The 16,006-nt window shown below is 42.2% G+C and overlaps 1 long non-coding RNA gene across 2 annotated transcripts; it reads left to right on the top strand.

The window, feature by feature from the left end:
• The first annotated feature begins 3,872 nt into the window (after positions 1 to 3,872).
• Positions 3,873 to 7,619, top strand: LOC113837454. Of its 2 annotated transcripts, none has more exons than XR_004771326.1 (3): positions 3,873 to 3,940; positions 5,706 to 5,975; positions 7,537 to 7,619. It is a non-coding gene; the product is annotated as an uncharacterized LOC113837454 (long non-coding RNA). The 2 variants fall into 2 exon arrangements; XR_004771327.1 differs by lacking the exon at positions 7,537 to 7,619 and adding an exon at positions 7,293 to 7,529.
• The last annotated feature ends 8,387 nt before the right edge of the window (positions 7,620 to 16,006 follow it).

Genomic DNA, 16,006 nt, shown 5'->3' with positions numbered 1-16,006 from the left:
GCCAGAAAATGCTTCGAGAAGGAGGTGACATCAAGTGAGCTTCAAAGACTGGGTAGAAGGTGAGAAAGGAGCCCCGCAAACAGAAAGTTATCTTGAGGGATGAGGGTTCCCTCAGGGAGTGCCAGTTTGTCCAATGGGCCTGAGATATGGGACAAGGAGACAAGGATGCTCTTCAAGCCAACAAAGTGTGATGTGATGTTATTGCTCATGGTGCTAGAGACAGAGATTCCCAGAAATGTGGCTGAGAATTTGGGTCTACACTGAAGGCCCTGTCAGCCTTCGTGTTCACTCCTCTCCAATTTCTTGTTGTTGAGATCATCAGAAAAGCACCCTGGTATTTCAAGGTGCCTGGATCTAATGCTCACAGTGCGTTTTCTCACGTTTTTGCAAGTCTCAGCCGAAAAAGATGTTCGCATGCACTAGCCACCTTGCTTATGCTCTCAGTTACCTCCTAGCCCCATCTGCCTGCTCCTGAGCACAGTGTGCAGCTCACAGAGATGCAGCTGTCCCTGCATTATGCTCCGTGGTATGTCGCTATCCCCTGTTATTAATTTCAGAGCTGAGCACGCCAAGGAGATGCCCTCCTCTTAGGAGCTGCGTGCAAGATGTCTGAGAAACACCCTATTAAGACCTGAAAGAGGCAATTTCAATTTCCTGTGGCTGTGTGATGCCACCAGCATGGTGATTACATATGCTGAGCAAATGCCATGCAGCAGGATGCCCTGTAATTGTGGCCCCCAGGCCGTGGGTTTCAGACAGAGGTGCAAAGCTGGCAAAAGGGACAAACTTTGCCAGGTTGCGCTTGCTTGTGTGCAGCAGGTACTCAGCAGGCATGCATTTCTGGGATGCTGTTGTGTGGGTTTCCCCCCCCCCCCTTTTAGTTTACCATAGTCATTCCATCGTCATCTTGGGATAGAAATAACTTCAGGTAGGTAGCCATGACAATAATATAAGTACAATCATATGGTAATAGCCAGGTCTGTGGTAACGGTAACAGAGCAGCTAACACTATATAGTAGGAGTCCATCCCAAGATCCCTACATAGAATTCTACCCATTACTCCCTCCTGCCTGTCCCAGCTGCAAGTGATCTTGAGAAATGTTGATGTATACATAGGAATCTGAAGGTTCAGTGAAAGGAAATCCATGGCTCAGTTCCATGAGGTTGTCACCCATGACAGAGTGGGACTTGTTGGTGAGGTAGCTGGTTTGGGGTCATTCTGAGTACTGTAAGTAACTCTGCACATGGTTGATGGGGAATGCCCTGTGTATGTTCATCTTATTGATTCTTAAATAAAGTACTTGTTTCGCCAATGAAACAGCAAGTTAGACAGAACTAGGAGTCAAAGAGGATTCTGGGAAATGTAGTAGAGAACTGGTGATCCAGGCAGGAAGTGACATAGCAAGGAGACTCATTTAAACAAGAAAAAACAGGAAATGTCCCCTTTTCCCCTTCGCCCCTTTCAGCAGCACCATGTGATCCACCGGCAAGGGAGGGTGTCAAGGGAAGGCATCTGGTAAGATAAGTCTTATAAAATATATAGATTTATGATAATTAAGACTGAGTTAGTTTTTAATGATGTTGCTCAGAATGGTTTCCTTCCAGATGATGATTGCGAAGCTAATTAAAAAAAAAAATGGTACCAGGTACCACAAGAGTAACATACTGTGCTGTTTTCTTGGATTTTGTTTTTTACTTTTTTTTTTTTAATGGAGAGTGCTGGATGTCTCTAAAATTTGGTTCAAATGACTGCAGAACCTGGAAAAGCTGTTGCTGCTATTGATGCATAACATACTGCCATTATTGGTCTTTTTTATATAAATATAAATATATATGTATACACATATATAATTTGAATTTTTGGAAATTTTAGCTGTGCTGTCAACTTTGGAAAAAAGTATCCCAGTTGTTCATGTTGAGTTGGCATTGCACAGAAATTAACAGCCATATTGGTCTAGAAATGTTGAGCTTAATTTTTTTCCATTTGTACAAGAGTAACACACTGTATTAAATATGTAAGGTCTTAAAAAAAAAAGAAGGGATTTTGAGAGCCCATCCCATGTGAAGGGATGCTCTCTTGGCCTGGACACATGGGGAAGGGCCTAGGCCTGGCCCAGGATGCTGTGGTAGACTTTGGGGAGCCCCTTTTGAGGGCATTACGCTGCCTGGGGAGTGGAGGGGGGATGGCTAGGGGCAGGTGGGATGTTGGGGGTAGGGGAGGGAGAGGGAGAAGGGATTGATATGTGAAGCAAACTTGTTCCTAATTTGAACTAATAAAAGAATAAAATAAAAAATAAGACTGAGCTAACAGATGAGAAATCCTAGTCATTGGCCAAGCAGCATTGTACCTAATACAAGTCTCTCTGTGCATTAATTGGGGCCCTAACTCAGGCGGTGGGGCTTGGCAGCTTTTGGCGGGAAAGATTTATCGTAACACATGGTTCTTCAAGAAAGGGCAATGAGCTCATTGGTTTACCAAGTTGAACTTAAGTGGCAGCTTTATTTTGGTCTATGCTTGGCAATCTATCTGTAGTAGTTGATGTTTGCTCATATGTCCTCAGAAAAAGTTAATGTAAGACGGGGATTATTCATTTGAGAGATGAGAGGTGCTACAGTGTGGAGCAATGAGGCCTAGAGATTGTTTGTTACTAATAAGGAAGATTAGACCCAGATAGGATTCATGGGTAGAAGGTCATGACCATAGGGCTTTTTAGTGGAAACGTGAAGACTGACAATCATCAAATCTAACTGAAAGTCCAAGCAATACATTTAATAAGCAAAGTGCATTGTCTATTAAATATATTTCAACTGCCTGCAGAGACCTCTGTTCTATGTGAGACAATCAGCATCCACGCAGAATAAGAAGAAGTCTAATGACAACTCATAAGCATTTATATAGGCACACAGCAAAACCAGGCTGGGACTGCAGATTTCTGACTTGTCAGGGGTTGATGGTTTCCTGAATCTCTAGGACAGAGAACACATGACTGTCGAATGGGTTTGCATTTGATGACAGGTGGTTATAGGACCAAATGGATGGGAGTTGAGGATTCCTCAGAACTGCAACACTTAGGTGCCAAGAGTTTTCAATGTGTCCAAATTGACTGTGTGATGGACTTTTCACATGAGAATTAAAATATTTCATAAACAACCTTTTATGTTGTCTTTAGGCTACAATATTGATACTCCATGTATATTGGATTAAATAAAGTATATCATAAATTAAGTTTTACTTTTAAAAATATGGTTAGTAGAAAATTAAAAATACGTCTACCTTCTCAAAATATACTTTATTATTATGTGTATGTGTTTGTGTCTGTGTACATGCATCTACACATGTCTGTAGGGTCCCCTCAGAGGTCAAAAAGAGGATGGGATTCCCTGAAACTGGAGTCCCAGGTAGTTGGGAGGCAAGCAATAAATCCCAGTCTTCCACAAGAGCAGCAAGAGCTCTTGCCCCCTGAGCAATCTCTCCAGTCCCTTGTCTTGCATTTTATGCTGTTGGGTAATGATAATCAGCCAGAGAAAAATGAAGAGACAGCTACACTTTCTCCAGTGACATTGCAATCTCATTCTAGGTTTACATTTGTACACACAGCACCAACACACAAGGACAGGAGATGCTGAGGACTACATTATAGGCCGTGGCCTCTGGGACCAGCTCCGGCAATATAACAGGAAGTAACTTGTACTGAAGTTATCCTGTTTGAGTTCTGATGCATGTTGGGTTCCAGGGATGATTTGCAAAATGACCTTGGGTAAGAGGTGCGAATTCTTAACATGCAAAATGGGAAGAATTAGGTTACATTTTCATCGAGATAATGTTGGTTGTTGTTTTATTCTGAACATTGCCTGTTTCTTCCATGCTACAAGAGGCAGGGTCATCTTGATGTCTTGCCACAGCCTTGACTGCCTAGATTGCCAGTTTACTTGGGACATGGTAAGCTCTAACCACAAATAATTCTGTATTGCAGTAGAAAGTGGAAAGTATCTTATTGGAGACTTTATTCACAAGTTCTTGTGAAGATTTGCTCAGGGTGCTCTAGACCTAAGAAGTGAACTTAGGGAGAGAAACTGCTATCTTTAGGAGTGGTTAGTGTGGAAGAAAGCTCATGCTACATCATCAATCACAGAGACACACCTGGGCTCAGCATTTGATCCATTCCCTGGAAGACTATGTCATCTACCTTTGGATTTCAGTGTTCAGAAAAGCTCTGAGACCATTCTGTCAGCTCAAGCACTAGAAGAGCCTTGATGGGCTCTCTCTCTCTCTCTCTCTCTCTCTCTCTCTCTCTCTCTCTCTCTCTGTGTGTGTGTGTGGTGTGTCTGTGTGTGTGTGTGTGTATGTGTGTGTGTGTCTCTGTGTGGTGTGTGTGTGGTGTGTGTATGTCTGTGTGTGTGTGTGTGTATGTGTGTCTGTGTGTGTGTCTGTGTCTGTGTGTGTGTCTGTGTGTGTGTGCCTGTGTGTGTCTGTGTGCCTGTGTGTGTCTGTGTGTGTGTGCCTGTGTGTGTCTGTGTGCCTGTGTGTGTCTGTGTGTGTGTATGTGTGTGTGTCTCTGTGTGTGTGTATGTGTGTGTGTCTGTGTGTGTGTGTATGTGTCTGTGTGTCTGTGTGTCTGTGTGTGTATGTGTGCTTGTGTGTGTGTGTGTCTGTGTCTGTGTCTGTGTGCCTGTGTGTGCCTGTGTGTGTGTGTGTGTGTGTGTCTGTGTGTGTGTGTGTGTGTGTGTGTGTGTGTCTGTGTGTCTGTGTGTGTGTGTGTGTGCTGTGTGTGTGTGTGTGTCTGTGTGTGTGTGTGTGTCTGTGTGTGTCTGTGTGTGTGTGTGTGTGTGTGTCTGTGTGTGTGTGTGTCTGTGTGTGTGTGTGTGTCTGTGTGTGTGTCTGTGTGTGTGTGTGTGTCTGTGTGTGTGTGTGTCTGTGTGTGTGTGTCTGTGTGTGTGTGTGTGTGTCTGTGTGTGTGTCTGTGTGTGTGTGTGTGTGTGTGTGTGTCTGTGTCTGTGTATGTGTGTGTGTGTGTGTGGGTGTTGAGGTTTGCATGTGACATTAAATATATGAACACCGGCATATTAGGATTTCTTGCTGAGACTGTTTTTCTTCACGTATAAAACGGGAACAATTGTCTAGGTTTCCAAAGTTACATGAACTATAAGCACAACGATCTCTTTGCATTAAGATAGTCACTCAAAAGATACCGAAAGATTGTGGCAACTCTGGGCAGGCAGAGGTTAACATGAAGTTTCTTCATTTGGGATTGATGGGGGAGAACTGGGTTACGAACAAAGATTTATAGAGTGATTGTTGGCTATTAACTTTAAGAAATCTGATTACAACAATAGGACTTATTTACAGTGGAAAATTTGGGGAATAACATTTTAAAAAGACAACAACTGGATCACACACTGGGGACTAATGTTTATCAAGATTTTGAGGCATTTGTGGCATATGTTACTTAATTTGATAAAATAGAGGTGAAAGAACGTTCTGGCCATTTAATATGATTTGAACACAGGCTTGGCGTGAGCTGGGAGGGGAATTTGGTTCTGTGTATGGAAGAGAAGGGAAGATGATATTGGAATCAAGTCAGACAGATACTGTAGAGGAAGCTACCAAGAAACTCCCCCTGTTCTTGGGAGGGAAGAGGGCCATTCACTCTCAACTTTCTCTGTGAACCCTTCCTATTGCCTGACCTGATCTTTTTTTTTTTCAGTTCCTTAGGCACATTGACAGAATTTGCTATGAGAAATGCCCTCTTGTCCCCAGCAAGTGAACAGAGGGCTCAGAGAACGCATTTCCCAGCAGAACTGTCTGCACTGGAGTGTGCTTATGTTGTGTAAAATGAAGCTCCCTAGCCAGCAGTCCACGCAAGGCTTCTCTGGGGTTGTTACTGACAGACACACCGACAATCTTCCTGGGCCTCACTGCGCATTCACTGCACATGTTAAGATCTTCCAGAAACCTTCGCCTATGTGGCATATAGGTAAGAAATCACTGAATTTAGATAACTCTCTGATTAAAAGATGAGAAATTGGGCAGGAGAGAGAGAGAGAAAGGGAAGGAGAGACAGACAGATTCTAAGTTGTTACAAAGCATGAAGGGTAGAGAACAAAAAAGGAAGAAAACAATCAAGGAAATCATATGAAGAAAAGATAATAAAAGGAGCAGAAAAGTGATGGGGGTGGGAAGGAGACAGGAAAGGCTGCTTGAGTGACAGAGACGGGGGAGACAGCCATTACCACTCAATGATTAATACCGGAGTAGATGAAATATTCATGAAAGGAAATTGGAGCTATAGACAAATCCAAATGCCACTTCCCTGAAGCCCTTCCCCCTTTCCTCTCAAAAGTAAATTCCTTGGAGATTCAGGCCCTCTGTTGTCATTACCTGGGAACATTTGATAGATGTGGCCAGGAGGTGACGTGTGTTTCTTGGGTGTTATTTGGCTCCATTACAAATGATCCTGTGGTTTTGCTTCAATTGTTTCTGAGATTCCGTGAAAGGCAGGCACATTTGAGCAGGCTCTTAGTGCCTGGGAGATAATCCTGAAGACTCTTCTTTTTTGAGGCCAGTGTCTCAGTTTCCTGAGGTATTCCTCCCTACCAACAGATGGCTGAAAGAACCCCCCACCCCGCCCCGAGGTCAGTAGCAACCTCACACACATCCCTCCAAGTCCATCATCGGTTCTTAACCAAAGCTCTAGGTCCAGGAAGCCGCCATGTGCTGTGTGCCATGTGACACCTGTCCTGTCTGTGTGAGGCGTGGCACCATCTCTCCCAGCGTCACTTCTCATCTATGTGGGCACACTGCTTTCTAGCAAGCATGACCTATGAAAACATGGAAGAACTTTCCATAGGATGAGTGCCTGGATATCTGCCCATTCTTTTTCCTCTCCTCTTTGACTTTCTACAACATGAAACTGGTTCCCCACTAGCAGATCTTGGTCCTGGGGAATTGGCATTGGAGTTGTCACCGTGCCTTCAGAATCTGTACTCCTCCCTAATATAAGGTCACCTCAGGCATCCTTGTCTGGGAGCTCCCCTTTTCATAACACTCCTCAACAACTTGGCCGACAGCTGCTTGTTCTCCTAGAAAGGAAGTTATATCTGGGATAGATTACTCTTGCCTTTACCTGTTCTGTGAAGCACAAATTTCCTTAGCTCCAAGGAGATGGTAGAGCCGGGCAGCTGTATCAATCCTAATGCCATAGACATGATTTGACCTGTCATTTTTCCATTATGATGCTATCATAAAATGGATTTTTAAATTGATAGTATTATTATTGTATTATTCACCTCAGTGTGTTCATTTGAAATGGAGATGAAGCAGACATGATGGCACGCAGTGGTAATCCCAACACTCTGGGAATGAAGTTGAGATGGGGGAATCACCATGTGTGGAGGCCAGCCTGGGTTATGAAATGAGATCCTAGCTCACCCGGTCTTCCTCTGAAATGAAATGAGGTGATGACATTGACTTCCATGATGTTGTCTGAAGATAGAACGGAGTAACCCCAAACTGTGAAAGTAATTCTAATGTTACAGATTTCAGTGAGTCTGAAATCACTGAAGACAATAGACATCAGCTCCAGCTTTCACGGCTGGACCCACGGAGCCTGCGCACACTGCTAGGTACGTAGTGGGGACTCAGGCACATGCCAGTCCTCAGATCTTCTGAGGAACATCTGTGCTTCTTTCTATTTCTTCTCCTTGTTTTGTTTTCTTTTGGTGTGAGACAAGGGTCTCACTGCTTTTCTGGCTGGTCTGGAATTTACTGTGTGGATCAGGCTGGCCCCAGACTAAAGAGATCTCCCTGCCTCTGTCTTAGTCCTGGGGGTCCAAGATATGCATTACTATGCCAGCTCTATCTTTAATTCTCTTTTAATTGTTAATCAGAATGCCCCATTCCACGACCCTTATCAAGCGATAAATATATGGAAATCCAAACACTGGTTGACAGAGCATGGAGGACCCTCCCTCCACATCTGCACTGTCCTGGGGGGACAGGTATTATCTTGTCTAACTCCAGAGAATGGAGATGATGTAACTCCAACAGAACAGTGGTCTGAATGACATCTGCATAACCAGATGACAACATAGACACACAACAAGAGCCCATGGCATAAAGCCCAGCCTTAGAGGATCCTGGTTTCATTTTAAATTCGTAGTGGTGTGTATAGACCACACTACGTCATTAACCCTGCCTAACCAGGATCTACTGTCTGTATTACACTTGGTTGTCTGCAGGTATTTGATATGATCGATCGATTCATTAAAGGACCACACATAGGAGAACCCCTGGATGATCTTTCCTGTCGAGTACTAACTTCTTCAATACATCATTCATTTTCCTCATTTATGTCATTTACTACACATCTTTCTCCAAATTTGTAAGCTCTGTTGGGTTGCTTGTCTTTTGGTTTTTGGCTTTTTTTTCTGTCATATGCACACGATTAACACTGTGCTTAGCATGTTTTATCACTCGTTAATTGTTGATTTAAACACCCACCTTTACTGATTTATTTTTATTTAGATGGCATTTGTACTTTCTGGAAAGCAAAAGCCAAGAAAATATATAAATACAAGTCTGTATTGTTTTTCCTATGTAAATTATTTAGTATATCGAATTCCAGAATTTTCTAAACAACAATAAAATAATAAAAATTGGTAGTATCTATGACACCTTATTTGGTAAGGAATACTCTGCTGAATAAATTAATCTCTGAAATAACTTTTTTTGTTTTTTACAGGTGAAGGGGATAAAGCACAGGTGATCTGTCCCAAGTCACCTAAAAATTGTTATAAGCCTAGCATTTAAATCCAGGTAATAAGATGTCTGGGCCTCTAACTTTAGTCAGGACAATATATTGTTACTAAATACGAGTTTAGGTATTAGTAGTGAGGCAGTGTCTCTATTATTAATGCTAAATCTTATACGCTAGCCCTACAGTTTCTTTTCTGTTGCTATGATGAAACACTTTGACTACAAACAAACTGGAAGAAAAAGGTTTGCTTTGCTGGCATGGCCAGGCCATAGTCTCTCATGAAGGAAAACTAAGGAAGGAACTCAAATGGGCAGAGCCGTCCTTTGAGAATGTATGGTGTGTCAGAATCAAGAGATTTGGAGTCACAAGACATTGGTTTGATTCTTCTGATGTTCACTGAGAAAGACTTCCTCTCACAGTATTTCCTCCCTCTGCACTCTCATAAGGCTGAGCCTGGATACACAGGTGGTAATTTGTTAATCAGAAAGGTGATTTTGAAAATGATGCTGGATGTGCTGAAGCAAGCAGCCTTGGGAACCAGCAGTCTTGTCTAACATGTGACCATTGAACATCTTTAGTAGACAACCAGATGCCTTTTAGTCGATAAAAGGCTCTGGCTACCTCATGAATACTCAGGTTTAGGCTGAATGGTAGACCCTTAGCAGGTGCTGAGTATCTGGAACACAGATTTCCTTTTGTCAGAGGAATTCTGAGATCAAGTGAGATGATTTTCATGACCAAAGGAGTGGCCTCATTTTTAAAACCCTCCTTAATGTGACAAAGACCTTGGCTAGAAGGTCAAGGTTGGAAGATTCCATCTTAGAGATGTGAGAAGCATGTTCTTTCTGTATGGGAGAGAAAGACATGATTGATTCCTCAATGCAGACAGACTTGACTGTTCTGCACTTTTGGAAGGAAGACTGTATTTGTGAGGCAACAGAATAATTTCCATGGCAACAGACTGTCTGGTATCAGAAGAACAAAAAACGAAAGTTCCACATGCCAACTCAGTATTTATGTGATGTTAATCACATTGCATCCTGTGATGCCCAGAGCCACGATCTCTCTGCAGTTCACTTCTGTCTAAACGATGCCAATAGACACTTGATGCTACGTATGTCAGTGTTTTTCCCTTCTAAAAACATCGCGAGTTTTGTCTTATGAATATTGTAATAGTTTGAGTGGAGCTATAAGGGTCTTTTCAAAAAGATCTTGTAGGGTATGCAGGGAGCTACACCAGAGATGGTGAAGTCTTTATCTAGGGTATACGTCTTGGATTCTTAGGCTATGTGTAATCAGCATTGTCCTCAGTATGTGGACAATAAAAAGAGCACAGAAGGACCTGGAGGTATCCTTTACCTCAGAGGGTCATCAGGCAGTATGCAACAGATTGGTCTGGTCCACGGCAAGTACACTGTTCCCTGTAGCCACAGGCATCTTTCTGCTATTGATAAATCAATCCCCTGTGCCATAGAAGCTGTATTCTCACTTTTGGGCAAGAATCTCAATGCCTTCCAGGAATTTCTGACTGTGATTAGCATCCAGGATGCCTCAAGCAAACACTTTGCATTTGGCTTTATTCCTTACCCCTGGCTTCTCCAAAACCACAAAGCCTTACTTCACTGATCCATAGGAATTAAGTCCTCTTTTTTCCTATTTGCCTAAGTCAAGTACATTAGGAGAAGTATGACCATTCTTGTTCTGTTCAGTAGCCTAGAGAAGACTGTATGCTAATCCCTGTATCCAAAAGTAACTACTGTCTGTGGACAGCAAAATGACCATGGGTTGTTGAGTATTTCCAAAGAGAGTGATACTGACTACAGTGCTCTACAGTTTCCATATGAGTGGCCATAAATATCTTTACGTATAGTAGAGCTCATTCAACTGTGCAATCTAAACTGAAAAATTGCTTATATAGTATATAAGTTACATTGCAATAAATTTGTTACAGAATAGATTTTGTGTGCACCTTGTTAATCAGAGCAAATAACAATGTGTTACATATTTGAAAATTTTGCTAAGTCTGTAAAATATGTGATGTAATATGTCTTTGTTATTGTCCTATTGCTATTAAGGTGGCACCATGACCAAGGCAGGTTATAGAGGAAAGAATTTAACCAGGGACTTGCTTACCATTTCAGAGGGATTCACCATCAACATCATAGCAAAGAGCATAGCAGTAGGCAGTAAACTATGGCTTGGGAGCAGTATCTGAGAGTTCACATCTGATCGGTAAGTTTAGGCTGAGAGAGGAGAGAGACTGGGCCTAGTGTAGGTTTTTTGAAACCTGAGTTCCTACCCTGAGTGACATGCCATCTCCAACAAGGCCACACCTTCTAATCCTTCCCATATAGTTCCACAAACTGGAGACCAAGCATTCAAATATATGAGTCTTTGGGAGCCATTCTTATTCAAACCACCATATAATATGTCTACTAATTTTATCAATTTAATTGTTTTACGATGTGTGTTCATATTTTAAAACATCGTGGTTTTGATCATGAATATATATCATTTTATTTAATGAATATAAGACTGTATTTGAAAGGTATACCTGTCATCTGACAAAACTAGTGAGATCCAACATTTCAAATAAGCATATTGAGATAAGAACCGAGTGGGTCTGGAGAAAATGTCACTATGTATCATGCTATGGGATCTATGGTATGTATACGTGGACATGAGAGTTAGGAAAAGGTGGTGTGATAGGAAAGGCTTTGGTTACAGTTTCCTATATTTTTTGCTCAATTGTATTCTACTCTTCAGTATTTCATAGCATGGTAGACCCACCTTGGATAAGTCAGCCAGCTGTTATATACACTGTAGTCAGTTCACAGTTCACAGCGTCTTTCTCCCTCAATGTTGCGGGCCAAGCCATAGGTATTCTTATAATATATATTGGATTTTGAGTATGTTGTTGGCAACTTAGTGATTGTAAGTCAGGACTTCTTGGCCTCCACACTGTGGGAATTGTGAACCGGATAGTGTTTTATTGTGGAGATGTCTGGAGCACTGTGGGACATTTACCAGTAGCCCTTGGCTTCTCTCTGCTAGATGTCAACAACACTCAGCTGAGATGTGACAACACACAATATTCCCAGACTTTGACAGATGCTTCTCAGGCACCCAGATCGGTCCCAGTGGAGAGCCAATGATCTAAGCCAGTCAGCCTCAGTTCTGCTTGAACCTTCAGCAGATATTTTTATAGTTTTGTATGAGCCAAGTCCTCTTCTGGCCACTGACAGTGAAGCAGTAGATAACATGAGTTCTTTCATTCAAGATGTTTATATTTTGTTGGGCGGAGAGAAGCAGAAGCCAAAGAAACATATTAGTCTGTATGGTATTTCAAAGGGTGTCAGATGCAAAGAAGAAAGTTAACCACGGTTTCTGTATGGTCCAAGGATATCTTTAAGGTTGTTTCTGAAACTGAGGTCAGGGTGTCAGGGTATCAGGGGACACCCAGTTGTAAGAAAAGGAGCAGGCGTTTGTTTGTAGGGAAGGGAAATCTGTAGGAAAGTCCCCAAAGAGGGGATGGTTTAGGAAAGTGTCAGGCACAGAAAGTATGACCATGCCTTGAAAGAGAGGTAAGGGATAAAGCCAGACCGTGGTAGAGCTAGATCCCTGGGTGTGACACTTGGATTTTGATTCAAGTGAGGAGAAAAGCCACGATGCTGTCTGGAGTGATGCTGGTTATGCTCCACTCACTTTGGCTGCTGTATACATTGATCTACTGGGCCCAGCAAGGGAAGAATGAAGTCAGAAAAGTTGTGGTCATCATCCCCGGGAGAAGCTATGGGAGCCTGTACAAGAACAGCTGTGGTGGAAACAGGGACCTGAAGGTGGTGCACAATTTCTTTGAGAGACCATGACAACAAGGAATAGAGATAGACTTTTCCTGAAAAGAAGGCTGCGAATCACCCTTCTGTCACTGTGACAAAATTCTTGTGCGTTTATGTGTGTATGTCTGCTTGTGTGTGCGTGCGTGCGTGCGTGCGTGCGTGCGTGCGTGCGTGCGTGCGTGCGTGTGTGTGTGTGTGTGTGTGTGTGTGTGTGATATTAAAGAGGAAACATTTATCCCTGTTAATCATTTCAGAGCTCTTAGTCCATGACTGCTTGGTCCTGTTACTTTGAACTCAAGAGAATAGCAGATATTATGTAACAGAGCAAAGCAGCCCACCTCACAGAGATTGGGTGACAGAGGAAGAGAGTGAAAGAGTGAAATAAGGGGCCACAGATAGCAATATCTTTGAAGGAAATAGCTCCAGTGATGTAGTTTCTTAGTCTATCCCAACCTCTTAGTTTCATCATCTCCCAATAAATTCCACCAGATTGCAAATTCTTACTGGGAATGTAGCTCAGTTGATAAAGTGCTTGCCTAACATTCTTGAAGCTGTAGGCTCAATTTTCAGAACTTCCTCACCCCGGTCACAGGGCTACATGCCTTATAATTCTAGCACAATTTTAAGACAGGCAGTAGGATCAGAAGTTAAAGGCCATCTTTGGCTATACACACATTAATAAATGAACTGACCAATGAGATGAATGACCCCCAAGATTCAATTAGTATCTGATAGTCCTGCAGCTGGCAAAACAGCTTTTAACATATAAACCTTTAGAGCCAGTTTCTTAAACAACGAGTCGAGGTTCCATAAGACATTGGATGACTTGATGTGGGGGCCATGGAAAATTTGGCAACAATGTAAGTTTATGAATATGCAATGATCAAAAATTAACTAAAAAATTGAAATGTGTCCTCAGTTAAAGGTACTTCTCTGAGCACTTACCCATATTGTATTTTGTGACTTCACTGCAGTTCTGCTTCTAAAACCACAGTGCAGTCACTTTGCACTGCCTATGACATCTTGTCATGCAACACAAACAAATGCTTCGTGAAACATGTTGGTTCAGAATTAAGACCACTATATGTTAGGGATGGCAGTGTTCTTACTGTACATATGAAATGTTCTGTTCTTCTGAAAACATACTGGTTTTCATTGCCCCAAACAAAGACTTATAATATTTTCTTGCCATCATTCTTCAGTGTGTAATTATGAAATTAGTCTATCTGTGGCATGTCTTGTACTTTAAAAATTTGCCATTGCAGGTGCTCACTTGAATTTCAAGAAAAAATGCAATTAAGTTTTTTGCTTAGGATTAGGATAGAATTTCTGCAATGTCTCTGAATGTACCTTTACTATTTTGTGACCTGTATTTATCTGAGGCTCAGTGCTTCCTCCCAGATGGTTAGCTTCTTAGTTCCAGAAGGTGCTATGCAGGCTTCCAGGGAAGAAAAGGAAACAGTGGTCCTACCTTGCTGTGTATCCTATGATGGATGATAACAAAATTCCGGGTAGGATACGCCCATTTGTGCACTAGGGTCACTACTGTTATATGGGGCAACCAATTGCTCTCTGAGTTTAAGACTGGATCCATACAATGGAATCCATGCCTGAACTGAAACCTGAGCAAGACTCCATGGAAAGTTTGCTGTGAGGTTGTTTCCCAGAAATGCTGACAAGCTACATCCGTTAAGTTTCATCAGCACAGCTGCCTAAACAGGTCCCAAACAACAACAATAGCAATAGGCATCCTATAGCAAAGGTGATACACTCAAAAGACTCCAACCTTTGACAAAGAACTGTAGACAAATAGGGAGTGCTCAGAGCAAGAGAGATAATCTTCGCCAGGAAGGAGCATGCCAACTGGTAATCCAATATCAAGTGGTCAGTTCTGAGATTATATATATGAGATATTACATGGACTGAACAGGCTGTACTTATATATTTAAGAATCTAATATAACAGGCTGGAGAGATGGCTCAGTGGTTAAGAGCACTGCTTGCTCTTCCAAAGGTCCTGAGTTCAATTCCCAGCAACCACATAGTGGCTCACAACCATCTGTAGTGAAATCTGGTGCCCTCTTCTGGCCTGCAGACATACATGCAGGCAGAACACTGTGTTCATAATAAATGAATAAATCTTAAAAAAAAGAATCTAATATAACAACAATAAAATTTTTAAAAAGAGCCATGAATTTGAGAACTATAAAGAGGAAAAATGGGAGAGGTTGAAAGAAAGGGAACAAGGAAGTGATGTCATAATATTATAATTTCCAAAAAATGAAACAGGTCATATTTTTAAAAAAATTAATAAACCTCCCTGGCAGCAGAGACCATAAACCCTAAGTAGAAACTGGATACTGTTGCTTAGCAAACGGATACAGTGCCAAGCTGCCCTCTAAATAGTTATGAATGTACTCAGAGGCTAGCTGGACTCTGATGCAGGCTTTCCAGTGAATGGTGAATGCTGGCTGGGACAGATACGTGTGCAGACCTACACTAGTGGCTTATACCATCTTCTCTAAAGGTTCAGGCAGACAAAAGTAGGTGCAGAATGAATGTAAGAGCTGTAAGTATGTAAGAAGGTAGGTAGAGAAGCATTGCTAAGTCTCATCCCCATCCCAGACACAGCCATCGCAGTCATGACCTTGCAGCTACCACGAGGGCCTGCACTGCAGGAATTTCAGATCCACACCACAATGCCAAGAGTCTTAACTAGACATTCATTTATGGGAGGAGAAAATGACCGCCTAATCAGATTGCATTCTCACCAGATTTTCTAGCTGGTGATTCAAGTTAGGTTTCTTTTACAGCCCGCTCATTGTTTTCTTCCTATAAAGGTGGTTAATAGAGTGTAACACCAGCTTAATTATACCTGCTTCCTTTACCACTTTCTTTAGTTTAATATTTACTCAGCTTAGCATTTAGTACATATCTCAGTACAGCACGGGACCATCGAGAAAAGTTCTTGAATGACAGCTTCCAACACTTTTAACTGGGCTGTTAAACATTCTTCCACCACACGTCTTAGGAAAGGAGCGACCATGGGCTCCAAGTCCTCCTGGGCCTCATATGGCTGTTTGTCTTCAATTTTAGTCACACATTTTTTTTTTTACTTCTACTCAGATGTAAAACTGCCTGGCAGAAAAATCTTTACCAGAGAGATTCATTTTGACCCTCGGCATCATACCTATTTGGCTCCATAGTTCTGGGCTGGTTGTGGGAACAGCGTAGCAGCGGGAGTGTGTGGCAAAGGTGATTCTTTGTAGCTGACAAGGAACCAAAAAGAAGGAAACCACTAGAAAAATGAATGCTGGCATCGTGTTTACTATCATTTTCTTCCCTATTAGGCTCCAAGCTTATGGTGTGGCACCACTCACATTACCCTCAGGAAGCATCTTCACAGAGACAC

This window comes from Cricetulus griseus, chromosome 10 (assembly GCF_003668045.3).
Source record: "Cricetulus griseus strain 17A/GY chromosome 10, alternate assembly CriGri-PICRH-1.0, whole genome shotgun sequence".
In the NCBI taxonomy this organism is placed as follows: Eukaryota; Metazoa; Chordata; class Mammalia; order Rodentia; family Cricetidae; genus Cricetulus; species Cricetulus griseus.
This window is presented reverse-complemented; position numbering and strand designations above follow the sequence as displayed.